At 41.5% G+C, this 15,306-nt stretch overlaps 1 protein-coding gene across 1 annotated transcript in view; it reads left to right on the forward strand.

Annotated features, from left to right (window-relative positions):
- Positions 1-15,306, forward strand: part of ntn1a (netrin 1a) — a 78,506-nt gene that overhangs the window by 27,485 nt on the left and 35,715 nt on the right. The gene's annotated exons all lie outside the window — the stretch shown is intronic.

Raw genomic sequence — 15,306 nt, forward strand, 5'->3', positions numbered from 1 at the left:
AATCAATGTGATCTGCGATTGTGCCACTACTGTTTACTTCTTGTTTATGCCATGTCCTTGATTACAATGGTTCCACTCAAAACTCGTGGAAACAATAGCTGGTTTGCTCACAAGGCTCCAAGAATCAGAGTTGAATAACCAGAGTTAATTTGATGGAAAATGGGTACTAATGGACCTTTTAGTGATATTTTGGTCGACTCCTGTTTCCAAGGTCAAGAATGAACTCTCAGTCTCAACAAAAGATGGAGCTGAAAAGGGAGAAATTCCCAGAAATCTACCTGTATCAATAATTTCCATCATATTTCTGACACTTCCGAGAAGAATGTGTCCAGATCGGCTTATGCAAAGTGCGTTTTATTAGGGAGTGGAAACCATAAACGTTTACCCAGCGGAGAGAATTCCAAGAGAGCATTCCGATCTCATCCCTAATCCAAGACTCATCTGCTTATCCTCAAGGCTGAGTCAGTTCAATATGGGAAAAAAAACAACTTTCCAAAGCAAGGTAGGGAGCGCCTTCTCCCACAGGGCTCCTCTTCACATTCTGTTAAATGTGTTTAAAAAAAACAAGAAAGAGAGAAAAAGATGAGCCATTATGATGTTTGATGAAGATATCCAGTGTCTTCAAATAAGGAGGAAACGCTCCCCGCCTTTTTACTGCCTGAAGGGCCAAATTAACTCATCTAATCTTCTGATCATCTAATCTTCAAACACTGTTTATTTTCTCAGCTCACGGCCTGCCAATCAGTGTTGGCTGACTGCATTCTGCTATAATACGCCGGGTTTAAAATCTTTAGTTAACATTGTCAGAGCGGAGTGATTGCCTTAATTGCAGAGGCTGTGGGATTAGTATGAATCACAGTTATGGAGGAGCGTGAGTGTAAGCTCTGTCTCATTGTCTCGCACTGACAGCGCTGGCCCATCCCTGTCAGCCTCGGGGCCAGCAACGCACAAGGCGACCTGCCAGGAGTTATGTGAACTCAAAACACTATGGATCTGCTGGTCCCATAGAAACCAAACTCACAGAGTAAATAGACTGGAGGAGATGCTTGACATGAGCAAGGAGAGCCCTTGTTTAGGGAAGATTTGGAGATCTGTCTCGCGTGTTTCCGATGCGCGTCCCCTCCGTGAAAGCCCAAGCGGTGTTTGTGTATGTGTGAGGCTCAAGGCGGAGGAGACAGGGTTAGGTAATGGCTGGATGTAAAACAATAGAGAGCAAAGACCTTATTATACTTGGCTCTGACAGCCAGGTTGATGCGGGGAGCTGCGCTGCGGTTGCAAACTGTTGCACAATTGATTCACAGCTAATGCTGGAGGGGGCGGAGCCTCAGAAAGTTCACACTGTGATTATCAGATCAGACACTGATGGCAGAAAGAAACGTCAGCCACTTGTTTCAGTAATCCGCCTTTACTTTGAAAAGGAAACATTGCTCCATCAGTCAAACACAATACATTTACACACCGTTCCCACTCATAGCCGTTCAATAAAAACTGAACTCTCCAGAGTGAGAGCAGAGATTTTTGGTCTTTCTGCTAAGGGAACTGTAAATCCACTTAGTTCCAATCATCATCACGCTCATGAAGGATCTTTTGCCATCGTGCCACTGCATCCGTTCACACACGAGGTTCCTGAACATTGAGGTGATGCAGCTCTGCCAACACTGTCAGCTCGAGTTCCTAAGAGACTTATGTGTAATAGAAATGTACAGGACGCATTCACGACCTGGCAAACAGTAAACTATCCTGTTAGATTGCATTATGTTATCACACAGCGGAGCGTTGTTCGGGCTAAAGTTTGCACGGATGCTGCTCTGAGCATCGCATTGCTCCTAAAGCTGTCAGTCCCTCACGCTATTAAGACAGCTGCTCTTAGTGGGTATTGTTCAGCGGGGCGCTATGGGGACCTGACAGGCCTAAGGAATCTTTTTTCACCCTAAAGGGCCTTTCACTGCTATAGCCCTGAATAGGACCTGCCAATGTCATCCTCCACCCATGGCATTTTTATGGCATAGCTGACATATGCACAACGCACTCTCGTCAACCCCTCCGTGGCTCTAGCCGGGCTCCCTTTATTCCCGCACTGTATGTCAGCTGGTGTTTTCCCATAGACATGAATTGGTGGAGATCTTTTCCAGGCAGCGCCACTTTATCTTGGAATTACTCACGCAAACACTCACATGGAGACACACACTCTGAGAGCGATGGGCGCACAAATAAAGACAGATGGGCAGGGAGAATCTCCCTCCCTCTCTCTTACTCTCTCTCTCATGCAGGTGCACACGCTTTCACATACACACATGCACACACACCTTCTCACACACACACTGCTTTACACACACCACTCAGACAAAAGACCCTTGATTACTCAGCAAATGGATGCACCACTGATCACAGGCCAGCCCTTTTACAAACTGGCCTATTATGCGGTCTCAGCGTGGGGTGGAAGTGTTGCAGGGGCCCAAGGCAGTGTGGCTGTGGAGGGCTGAAGGAGTGTGTGTGTGTGTGTATGAATGTGTATGTGTGTGCTCACGCACTAAGGCTGAGAAGTGCTCCCATGCTGCGCCGCCTAACGAGAGGGCAGGTCAGCCATTAAATGGGCACTAATGCGGGAAATTGGAGGCCATTAGGCCTTTCTTTGTTGTTATGCCTCTGTGTGGCTAGTTAGACTCTTGAAAAAGGAAAGGCCTTATTAGCCCCCACATGAAGACAGAGAGTGAATATATGGGCCATTTAGCTCAGCATGGAGCAGGCTGGCCTGCTGCTGGAGGCTGCTGCAGATTGTAAGGCCGTGTGCTCGTGAATGTTAATGTACATCTGAGATGGTGTTAATGTGACAAAGGATTTACGATCACAATAGTGAATCCAGAATCAGAATAGGATTTATTACCAAAAAGGTTTTGACTTCTGAGGGACTGGCCTTGGTGTTTGGTGCATACAATAAACATATTAAGAGTGATTAAAAGAAAAATGATGAAGTGCTGCAGCAGTCAAGAACATAAATATAGAATAGAAAATTTATGATAAAATATGAATTTGAATTTAAAAATACTGTAACGTAACAAATGTGCAAAATATAGCTGTTTTAAGAGTGAGAAAGACGTACAGTTTTGTGCATTTCAATTTGTTTGTTAAAGTCTGCAGGCTAGTAGGCCAGTAGGAAAATGCAGGCATCTTGTTTTCTCCCGGCGGTGAATGACGTACTCGGATATTCCACTTAGTAAAAGCAGCACCATGTAGACACACTCTGTTACAAGTAAAAGTCCTGCATTCAGAATTATGAAAATATTACAATGGAAATATACTGAAGGTCCCAAAAATTAAAGTACTCATTATGCTATCAGAATAATGTATATCATATTATTGGATTATATTTTTTGATGCATTAATGTGCACTTCAGTGTAATGTCACAGGTAAAGGTGAGGCTCATTTTAAAAAGTTTATATACTGCTAGGTACTTTAATTTATTAGTTGAATAATATTTTGTATTAATAATCTGAATATGAAAGGTGGTAAGGAAAGATATCAATTAAATGTAATGAGGTAAAAAGCCCAATATTTCTCTCTGAGATGTAGTGGAGTAGAAGTATAAAGTAGCAGAAAATGGAAACACTTAAGTAAACTACAAGTGCCTCAAAATTGTATTTAAGTACACTACTTGAGTAAATGTATTTTGTTACTTTTCATCACTGCTGGCCATACAATAGATAAACAACTTCAGCTAGCTTTATGCTGCCGCCAAATGATGTTCTCGCATTTTTTGAGCAGAAAAAGAAAGATATAACCAAATACAAGCAAGTTTAGAGTTCAAATATAATTCTAGATTTTCTTTTTTCAAAAGGTTAAATTCACCCCCATTAACACCAAAATATGAGACCATTTATTCCAATCCAATCTTTTTATTTTGTGGATTCAAAACGCCAGCTTGTATGTGTATCGAAAGGCAAAACACCGAGAAAAATGATGCCTTTACCAATGCACATACAGGGTTTGAGTGTCCTGCATCAGTACTGGAAGACGCTCTAAACACAGTGTGTCCTTTCAGTTGCTGCAACAGCAAATCAGCAACAGCGCAGTAACTGTAAAAACTGGCTATTAGAGTGTCTTTTTAAATGTGTCCTGCAAAGTTGCTGTGTTAACTAATATTCAGAGATAGATGGTAAAAAAAAAATGTAATTAAAAAAGAGAAAGAAATGAAAGTGGACGTAATAATAGCAATAAATAATTAAACATAACTGCAACCCTGCTCATTTGATTAATGCCAGTATGAGAGTTTATTAGAAATATTTGAAATATTTATATACTTTATACAAAAGATATCCAGCTTCATGATACTTTGTACATTCAGACTTCATATATCTTGAATATTTGTGCTGTAGAAGGAGTTGTATAGATTCAGAGTTGGGCCCCGCTCTGTTGGTGTTTACTCTGCAGTCTACTGTAAATCCGTTGCTTAACATTAACCTTCGCTCCGCTGCTAATAGCTTCATGAGGGATCCCTGCTTGCACTGAAGCGAGGCGGTTCTCACAGCTCTTTAATTGCGTCAGTCGGATAACCAGACTACATTTTATCACCCGCTGACAGAACATGCAACGTAGACTCTGTCTGCACCGGGAATTGCATAATTTGACCAAATATGAGAAAACATGGGAGTGTTGAATTATGAAATAAAGACAGGAGAAATAGATAAACAGCTTGACTGATACGAAAAAAAAGGTCAGACAAGCGTGTAAAGGCTTCTTGACGGGGAGTGGAGTCTGTCCACTGGAAATCAGTCCTCACCGCATATTTAATGTGCCTTTGATAACCCTGCAGGACTGATGAATATTCTGTGTGACTTGGTCTCAATTAGCCAAGTCTCCTCCGAGTCAGACGTGGGGTTTAACAAGCAGCCGGCTCATCTCTCTCCCTTCCTCTGTCCACCTCATCTTTCTTTTCCCAGCTTTCCTCATCTCTCTCTTTACATTTTCCTCACTCTCCCTCTCATCCTTGGTACAGTGTCTGCGAGGCAAACTGCTTATTAAAAATACAGCCGCTGTGAAACATGGCCTTCTTTGGGAGCCGCTGAGATCCAGAGTTTAGTTGGGGGTCATTAGAGACCGAGTGAAGAGTGCTTGAGGGCTCACAGGGGGTTAAAGTGCTGCGGCTAATTGGCTGCAATAAAGGAATTAAATTAGCCTGATATAATCTCTGCAGCGGGCGCCTCATCCTCCTCTCCCTTCCCTCTTCCCACTCACCCTCGCTCCATCACCCCGTAGTTTTTATGGCATTCCCAGGGTGCTCCCCAATATACACTGAGCAGTGCTGACCTTAAACTCCCCGCACACTTCGTTCATCCTCCATGACACTGGAATAATCTCTCTCTCCCACTATTTTTTGTTTGCACTCTGAATTTTTCCGAAACTTTCACTCTTTGAACAATATGCCGCACAGTGTTTCAGCAGAGATGAAGGGATGGAAATAAATTTGTTTTCAAATTGTTGCTGAAGAAATCTGAAAGCGTTGTGAAAGGCGATTGAGCTTTTAAAAATGTCAGTGGATTTCAACACATGTATATTTGTTTTTATTGCTGTGATAAAAAGCAGTGGTTTGTATTTGTCACAGAGGAGCTTGTTTATCTATTTATCCCGATTTCCAGAAGTTTACGGATCTTGCGAAAGCTTGTAAAACTTGAAAAGTTTTTTGTCCTCTGTTGCCAGTTTGATTTGTGCGTTAGAGTCCTGTTTTTCTTCAGATTAAATATAAGAGATGTGTGGTGAAAACATGCCACTTAGCAGCTTTTTATAAGGTGGAGCTGATTGCACATCAAAGGAAAAAAGAGCACAGATTTCTGTCTGTGTCTGTGTGAAGATAATTTACGGCAGTTCAGCGCATATTGTGGCAACAGCTAATGAAAGACAAATGCTTTGCTCGTTTAAAAGGATTAATTGTAATGGTAAATGGCATTTATATAAAGCCATAATTGCATCTTAAGAGAACGTCAGACACAAAACACTGAGATGAGCACTCCATCTATCATCTCAATCCTTCCAATAGCTCTCATTTTAATTGGAAATTCCCGCCTTTATCACGCCAGCGTCTGGGTCAACAAACACATGATAAAAAGCAGTATTGTTCTGATTCATACGAGACTAAATAAACAGTTGCCATGAAACAGATTTATTAGTTGATATGTAACGTAGAGCAAAATATACAGTGGTTATTGAGTGAACATAAATATTTCTTTAATTTCACATCACTCTGTGTTTTGGTTCAACACTTATTATGGCGGCTTTAAAAAAAAAGTCAAATTCTCCAGTTGTTTTGGGAGAAACAGTCATTATCAGCGACGTGCGATCGTTTCTTCATAATGAAATTCCATCGTCTGTGGATCACAGCCTCTTCATTGGTGTGGTCCCACATCAGTCTAACAAGAGGCGCTGCACTCACCTGTCACCGAGATCTGTTTTTAAATCACTTCTCCCCGAGAGAATATCAACACCGAATTAATCCGGCCACAAAATGATTGTTTGTGATGTCTGCGCTCAAGAAGAAATTCCAGACATTAAAGGAAAATATCACTGTTGTTTTCTGTCACTTTGTGCCAATTGTTGAAATGTTGTCTCTCTGTTTACTGTTATATTCTTCTGCTGTTTACAGTCAGCATAGTTATGTAAATATCTGAGGTATTTTCTGTTCTTGTGTTGTTTGTTTTTGTCTGCCTCTGAAAGGCATTATAAAAATGCATTATTATAAGCTATTATTATTGAGCTCATTTACCACCATTCATCCTTGTGCAATGTAAAAAACACAAGCAGATATATTTTTATTCATGGCAAGCATGAAACCAGAATTTAAGAATGATGCACTGTTATAGATTAAACTACACAACAATGTGTAAAATAGTTAAGCATTAGCTCCACCTCAACCAACTACAACAGTAAAATACTGCTTACTTAGTTACTAATCATTTGAAGATATAAAATATAACAGTGTAACACTCACAGAGGCCATTTTTTCTGCATTGAATACTTTTAATACTTTGAGTAAATTTTGCGTATAATACTTACATACGGTGCTTGAATTGGAAAAAAAAAAAGTAAAAAATATTTTTATTTGTGAGGAACACAGGCAAACATTTTATGTGAATATAATCCACTTCATTTCATTTCCATTTATGTATTTTGTGTATTGTAAACACCTTATTTTGAAAATTAGGCAAAGTCACATGTATTTTCAACACATTCTTATCCCAACTTGTCACATACTACAGCTTTGTCAGTGGACCTACACATCACAATATGATGCACTAGTAACCCTCCAGTGTCAGTTTTGGATGTTCAGGGACAGCATGCCAATTTATGCTTGTTAATGCACTGTGTCTTTTCAAAATACACTTACTGTTTAATATAAAATGTATACAGTTTCTGCTCATTACATGCATACAGTCATTTTCAAAATAAACTCACAATGTAGGTAAATAACTTTGTTTTTAGGTTTATTTCCTTGTAACTAGGCAAGGAAAGCACATGGTTAGGTTTAGCAAAAAAAACATCATGATTCAGCTTAATGTAAGTGTATTGATAGGACAGCTAGATAGAAAGGAACCGTGGGAAAGAGGGGACACGCAGCAAAAGGCCACCTTTTCAGAATGGAACCCACATGCTAGCACACTATGTTGTTATTTAAATAACTCCACTGACTTTTGGTTTCACGCGATAAACAAACAGCGGCCTCCTGGGTGAAAGTCCGAAGTTTGTTTGACCCTCCATCTCGCCCCCCACCCACCTTATACGGACTTTCTCGTTCTTTTAAATATGATAGTTGCTTGCAGTGCCACAAACTGTGAATGTCAGGTGTGACTCACACCCCCGCAAAGGGTGCCTCTGTGCTTCTGTGTCTGATGGCAAAATCCACTGAAAGAGGGACGGTATTCAATGTGTTGGGAGTGAGTTGAGCTGGTATTTGCCACAAACTTCGCCATGTCCATGCTAGCTCTCTTTATCGCCAAAATTATTTTCCTAGTATAGCGAAGGCAAGATCAGCCCTACTCTCCCAAGGCTCTGACAAGGTGTTCAAGGGCATTGTGTTGCCTACCCCTGGCCCAGAGATCTTTATGTGGAGGGGGCAGAAAACAGTACCGGCAGCTAGTGAGAAGTGCAGGTGTGCAAAAAAAAAGTCAAGGTGCACCAGAGAGTAAAACGTAAAAGTGCTGTATTTTTGTGAGTACCAGCCCACTTCAAGCTCTGCTTATGTGCCTTTGATGGACCATACTTACAGAGTAAGGGATCTCTGGCAAGAAATACTTTCAAATTCCTTCACATCTACGTTGCTTTACAAACATTTCAGGCAGATTTATGCCTTTTTATTTAATGAATGTTTGCAAAGAAAGCAGTGAACTTGTCTGATCTGCGAAAACAAACAAAAAGTGATTACAACCAAACACGATGATTTCCTTGAATTGTCTTCAAACATACTGTTCCTGTGTGAGTCACATGAGCACACACATGCATATCGGTTGCTCACACACTGGATCTATGAACTGGATGCACATGGGGTTCAGTGTTCAACACACATCTGATGTTTGGCCACGTCAGGCAGCAAACCTCCCAAACTTTCCCGGCATGCGTGTTATGTTTCCCCATCGATCCCCAGAGAGACACTGAGAGAGATGTAGAGACAGAGAGCAGGCTGCAGGTTAGAGGGCCAGAGGGCGTCTCACACAAGTGCTGTGGATCCAGCTTGGTACTATAGTGTGTGTGTGTGTGTGTGTGTGTGTGTGTGTGTGTGTGTGAGGGGATAAAAAGAGGTATGCTTTACAGACTACCATGATTTAATTTAATGCACCATACAGAAGGGGGGTATCAAGCTGTTCCAGATATTTTGGGGGCACGGTTTATGAAAACATTTTCCAAAATAAGTCACAGTGAAGATATACTACATTAAACTTTCTCTCTCTCAGAGGACACCCAATATTTTTCCATTTTCTCTTGAGGGGGTTTTAGAAGTTAATCTAATTACTTTTGGGGGGCGCCCATAGGATTAAAAGCAAACTGTGCATGTGTGGACTCCGCCTGGTGTTTGTTTAAAAGCAGAGTAGCAGAGCTCCTGCCGGTCCCCTGCTCGCAGGCGGTGGTGTTGGGTTTTGGTTTTCCTGTCCTGTTTGGGTGAGCGGTGGAGGTGACGGCAGCGGGGGAGGCTGACATCTCCTGAAAGCTGTGGAAAAATGGAGGAGAAATGTTTGTCAGGGTCTGTTACCCCCCGCGACCTCCAAAATGATGGGAAATTTCTATCAGACAAGAATGTCAATGACAGAAGTGTCTCAGTCTGGATGTTTAGATATACAATGAGCCGTCTCTTTTTAAAGTTTATCCTCAATTGTACCTTTATATTCGGGGTAGTGAGCAGCCAGCAGCTACAACAAATCCAGCTTGTGGATTTAGAGTGAAAGTGGCAGAGATCAGTTGCTGGAGTGTCTCTTAAGAACAAATCGAGGCTGTGACCGACATCCCTCAATTTCCAGGCTTGTCGTAAGTACGATGAGCTTAACCTCAACCTCCAGCTCTGCTGCTTGAGTTTTCCCTCTAATTAGCCGAGGGAAGGCGGCCTCTGTGCTGCTACACAACTGAGGTCAGTTGATAGACGCTGGGAACCACTCAAAGAAACTAATTAGCCAACTTATCCAGAAACACACTCAGACGCCGCTCTGAGGCCCCCATGTTTCCTAGGAAGTGCGGGAAACAGCAACACCCGATAAACAAATCGGTTTCCTGTCAAATTCTGCAGGAAGAGGTCGAAACAGCTGCGAGATCCGAATGCAGCTTTTTGTCATTTCAGATAGTCGGGTGCACGTTACAGGAGGTGTTGAAAAGCTTTGAGTAAGATTAGCTTCATCCAGCTAATTCAATTACTCTTGTTTTAAAGGTGTCAGTTCACACTTCTTTTTACTGCTCACCTGGGGGGCGGTTACAGCCGCCCACCGACTCGCTAATCCAGCCTGAAGCAGTTAGCGTGATTGAAAACAGACCAAACATTTTAAGGTGTCCTAAAAGAAGAATGTAGTCTTTATTACCATTGGTTATCAACAATAGAATTTCAATACATTATAATGTACAAAGCTTTTCGAATTGTCATTTAATATGTCTTAAACAACCACAAATTATCAGAGGTTTTATGTTTAACACAAAATGTCTCTTTTTTTCTCTTGTATATGCTTTTTCTGTCTTATAGTTCATTATTATACAATACCATTTATTGTTCTCATATTAACACATAGATGAAATGTTGAATCACAGGAAGCTGGGTGCAGACTTGTCTTCAATGTGCACCTGGTGCACTCGGCATGTGTGTGTTGTGTGTGAATGGAAGCAGTAGCTTTTGTTTGCTGTGAAGGTGTGTGAGCTGATTGCTCGGCTGAAATAAACTTTGGCTCAGCTTTTGTGTCTCCTCTGAAGGGCAGAAAACCTGAATCCTGCTGGTTGTAAAGAGCAAGCGTGAGGAATGTTGTGTGTGTGTATGTGTGTATGTCGGCAGCAATGGTCCTCTTTACCATTATTGTGCACTGTTATCACAGCGGTCCTGCTGAAAATCGATGGCAGGTATTTCAGCAGCAGTTAGCAGTGAGGTGTTCATTCTGAATCTGTCTTGGTGTCATTAAGGAAAATGATTCAGAGGAAACATCCATCTGCACTTCTAGTCATGAGACCTCTACACTGTTGTGCACTTTTTGCTGAATAGGTTTAAAAAAAAGCATCATATTTTGTTCTCTGTAATTTTAGAAGTGATGGACAAGTTTTAACTAAATACTCTGCTCTATTTTTATCTCCCTTTTTAGCCTTTGGAGGGGACCAGCAATGATCTCACCGTTGCTTGTGACAGACATGTTTTATGTCACTTTGGTCCAGTTTAATTTTGCTTTAACTCAAAGAGAAAAAAAAAGTCTGCTGCTGCTGCTGCTGCTGCTGCTGCGGGAATTTTAATAAAGTCTCTAACACTGTATTGAGCTTTTTATGGTGACAGAGAGGATGTGATTGTTTTATTTGAAAAGTCAAACTCACAGATTTCCTGCCAAGAGTGGATTTATCAAATATGCTTTCATTTTTTTGGTTTGGCAAAGGTGTTTCCACAACACAACAAACTGACATCCCTACTTAAGTAGATAGGAATGTGTTTGTGGTTGACGGCAAACCCAACCGGGTCTTGTGTGAGCTGTGAAATTTAAGTCAACCTTGGTATTTAAAATTCAACAATTTATATCATAACACACGCAAGAATCAGCATGGTGCAAAACATGAGGTAATGTGATGGAAATAAAGACCACTTTAAAACTATAAACATTTGATAGTTATCTGATTTACGATAATCACTGAATGGAGCACTTACTGTGTGAGTGCTGATTCATTTTATTATTAGATTACATCACAATGAATAAATAGCCATAGCAAAGAGAGTCTTGTTGAATTAAAAGTTTGAGAGCCGAGTGTCCGGTGTCACAGGGATATGTGATCATGACTGACAGCATAATGTTATCTTTAAACACAAGGTGATTGTTTGCCAGATAAGGAATTATGAAAGGAAACAGTGAACTCCACATGAATGGACAACACTCAGATGTCTGAATGACAGGCGGTTGTTTAAGAACGCCAAAGGAAACCTGATAAGCTCACGCCAGACAAATTGCATATTGGCTTACAAATCTTCAATTGTTTTTTTATTAAATGTGCTTTAATTTGGATACGACTGTGATGATGTCATTTTTTAAATGTTTTTCATGTGTTCATGAAACATTTGGAATTGTGCCAACAATAGCATACTTTTTTTTCAGTGTGTAAGGGGTATTGTGCGAACAAGCTTACATCACGCCCAGTGTCGGTGAGTTAAGATAAAGTGCTTCTCACTCGTCCCCATTATCTGACATAATACCTCATGAAGCATGATACCATCAGACACAATGTGGCCTTCTGCCCCACACCTTTACATCCAGCTTGTATGCTGTCTCTTCTTCAATATCCTACATGCCTCCCAGGACAACGGCATTATTCTCACCGGGGCAGTGTCGTCCGGTAGGCTAGAATTCCCCCTGTCTTCATTTAAGGAAGGTGTGAAACAATCTTTGTAGTGTAACAGAGATGTGTTTGCAGGTCTAGGTCCTCCACTGGCAGTGATCCCTGTTACCTGCAGGCGAGCCGGGGATAGCTTTCACTAAGTGTGGCCCAGAATCACAGAGAGACTGAACCTGCCCTTTGGCATTTACAAGCTGGATTGACAGCTGGCTCAGTGACACAGATCATTTCAGAGCTGTCTAAACACAGAAGAAGAAAATCCACTGTGTTATCAATTGATCTCTTAAAATAAATGTCCATTTAGTCACAAAATGTCATGACTGAATAAAAATTTCAGACATGCTTATTCCTTAACTTCTTTTATATCTCAGACACACAATGTCAGGTTGGGGATATCAGTGGGCTTCAGGGGTTTTCCAGTGGAGCCAGGAAGGAAAGCTCTACTGTCTGAAAGGCTAACAATGTGAGTCATGAACAGGTGTAAATCTAGCTTAAGACAACAATGGAAACATCAGACCTGTGTCACTTTGAGGAAAGGATAGGTATAAATCCAGTCAGGCAGCTCAGACACCAGAAGAAACGATGGCACTGCATGTTTCTGCAAACCAAGAACACATTTTGTACGTTACACATTTTAAACATATCATATCAAGGTTTCTAAAGTTAGCTAGTTTATGAGCCGACTTTGTCGTCAGGAGGTGGAGGGGATTGTGAATGGCATGTCACCCAGACGAGATGCTTGCCAAGCTGCAGACCACTGTGTTTCCAGTGGCTTTTAGCCATTTTGAAGTGACCTGTCACTATTTTTTTCATTGTCGATAGTGGCACGGAAAACAGTTGTTTTTTACCATGACACCTCTGTTTCCTGCAGGATTGTGCCCCGCAAATGGGGTATTTTAAGGCCAAACACGATCTTATCCTAACCATAACCAAGTAGTTTTTGTGCCTAAACTTACTGAGTTGTTAACCACAGCATTGTTGAAATGTAAAGTTTCAATGTATCCGCTACATAATGATGTGAAAATGTAACATATCTGTGGTTTGCAGAAATGCAATGCCAACAGTTTTTTTGGAGACTGGGTTAAGTCAGGTGAGTTTACAGGACATGGGAGTTGAGGTGATTGTTTAAATCTGAGTCTATCAGGGATTTCTTTCTGATCTTATTTTCCCAGAAAAAATAATGGAAATATTATCTTGTGGTCTCGTGGCATTAAAAGTCTTTTTTTTGCATTGCAGTCATTATATACTGAGGCTTAAGACAGACAGTCTGAATCAGGGGAAGAGAACAAGCAGAGACGTATCATTAATTAAATCCCTGCTGTCCTGCAGGAAAGACAGAAAGCCAAGTCACTACTGATAAGGCACGGAGCTGCTAATGTGTGTGTGCGTGTCTGTGTGCGTACTGTATGTGTATTTTAGAAAAGATATTGTAATTAGGTCCTTGGAGTCTCAGGAGTCCCAAACAGACACACATACATCCAGAAAAAAACTCACACTCTTAACACACAAACGCACTCACACACACACACACACACACACACATCCTTGTACTTCTATAATTGTGAGGATCCTCATTTACATGCATTCCCTAGCACCTTACCCTAACCTCAAACATCACAACTAAAAGCCAAACATTAACCTGAACCTTACAGACAAGTCTTAACCCTCAAACAGGCCTTTAAAGGACTGAAAACTGGCCAAATATCCTCAGTTTCCAAAATGTCCTCACTGTGTTGGTTAAAAATGTGTTCCAGTCCTCACTATGTAGCAAGTACCAGTAGATACACAAACACGCCAGTGAGAAGTCAGGTTGAGCGATGTTCAGGGAAGTGAGAGCTCCTCCATTATGATGAGGAGATGATGAGAGGAGCCCTGTGAAGAGGTAGCATAGAAAAGCACGGGCAGATAAACCAACCAGGGGACCCCAGTTGGACCCAAATAACCCCCAATTTCCCTACGTACACATACATACAGTACAGTATGTACTAATGCACAGTAGAGCCCCAATCTGTATCAGAAGCGTTGCTGTTAATAATGCATGAATGCGTCTGTGGTGGTGGTGGAGGACCGGTGTCTCGGCCGGCTGGCCTTAATGAAGCTGGGCATGTCTGCCTCACTCAGGCTGCCAGAGAATCATGAATAAACATCAGCCGGCTAATTAAACTCAGCGCTGGAAACTGTACTCATCAGTAAACAAGCGGCAGCGAGGGGTCTCGCACATGCTCACAGGGATTTGCAGGGAATGGAGGAATGGTAATGCCAGGCCTTCACTTCTGTTCAGTACAGTTTGGACTCTTGAGAGCAGGCGAGGACCTTGAGAGAAAGAGCTAGAGAAGGGAAAAAGGGAGTGATGAGTAGAGTATTTGAGTAAGAGAAAGAGTAAGACAACTGGAGAGAGGTAGAAAAAGGACGCAGTGTTTGACCTCATTATCTGAGAACTCTCTAACCTTCTTTTAGTATGTGTGGCAGCACTGCATCAAGTCAGGTTTCAGTCCTGGATCCTAGAGACATGGCCACAGAGAATGCTCATTTCTTATTGGCCAGCAGATGTCCATTAAAATTGTATATTAATATCAATAGTTTAAAGTGGAAACAGACATCTTTTCAACTTCTACCCCCAGTGTTTTTAAGTTTGTTGGCCTGCTGTTGCAAAGACACCTGGATCGCTTTCCGTTTTCCTCAGAGCCTAGCAGCTACCACAGTTACTTTGTTACTAGAGACAATAACTGCAAAGAACTCACAGTAGGCTCGTTCGAGATGAGCCAGGCCTGTACGGAATCGATCACCGGTGATCGCCTCACAGTGCATGCTGCTAAAAGTTGTGTCCAACTTGATACGGACTTGCTCATGACGTCATGCACATGTGGCCAACAACAACCTTACTGGATTGAGGAGGCTGCAGTTTTTAAAGCCAGACACTGCAGCTGCTCTCAACTGACTGCAAGACCCTGGGCATGATAGGACATGCCTGGTTATCACGTGATCAAAGAGCTGATTGGCTCTCAGTTTTGACCACAAACACCACAAATTGTGGAAATCCTAATTTTCTGTCTGATTATTATATTTAATACTAGATTGTAGGTTGTTAGTCTCATGCCATTCAATGAAAGTTTAATCTGTTAACAAACATCTTGTGTGGTTAATGATAAAGATTATAATGTGGTTTGCAAACTACAGGTAGCCTACAGATAGATCTAACAGGATGTAATCATATATTGACTTTCTGTAGATTCTTTGAAGGCTGCTTGCAACTGTCCGACCTGATTGCA

This window comes from Epinephelus moara, chromosome 5 (genome assembly GCF_006386435.1).
Source record: "Epinephelus moara isolate mb chromosome 5, YSFRI_EMoa_1.0, whole genome shotgun sequence".
In the NCBI taxonomy this organism is placed as follows: domain Eukaryota; kingdom Metazoa; phylum Chordata; class Actinopteri; order Perciformes; family Serranidae; genus Epinephelus; species Epinephelus moara.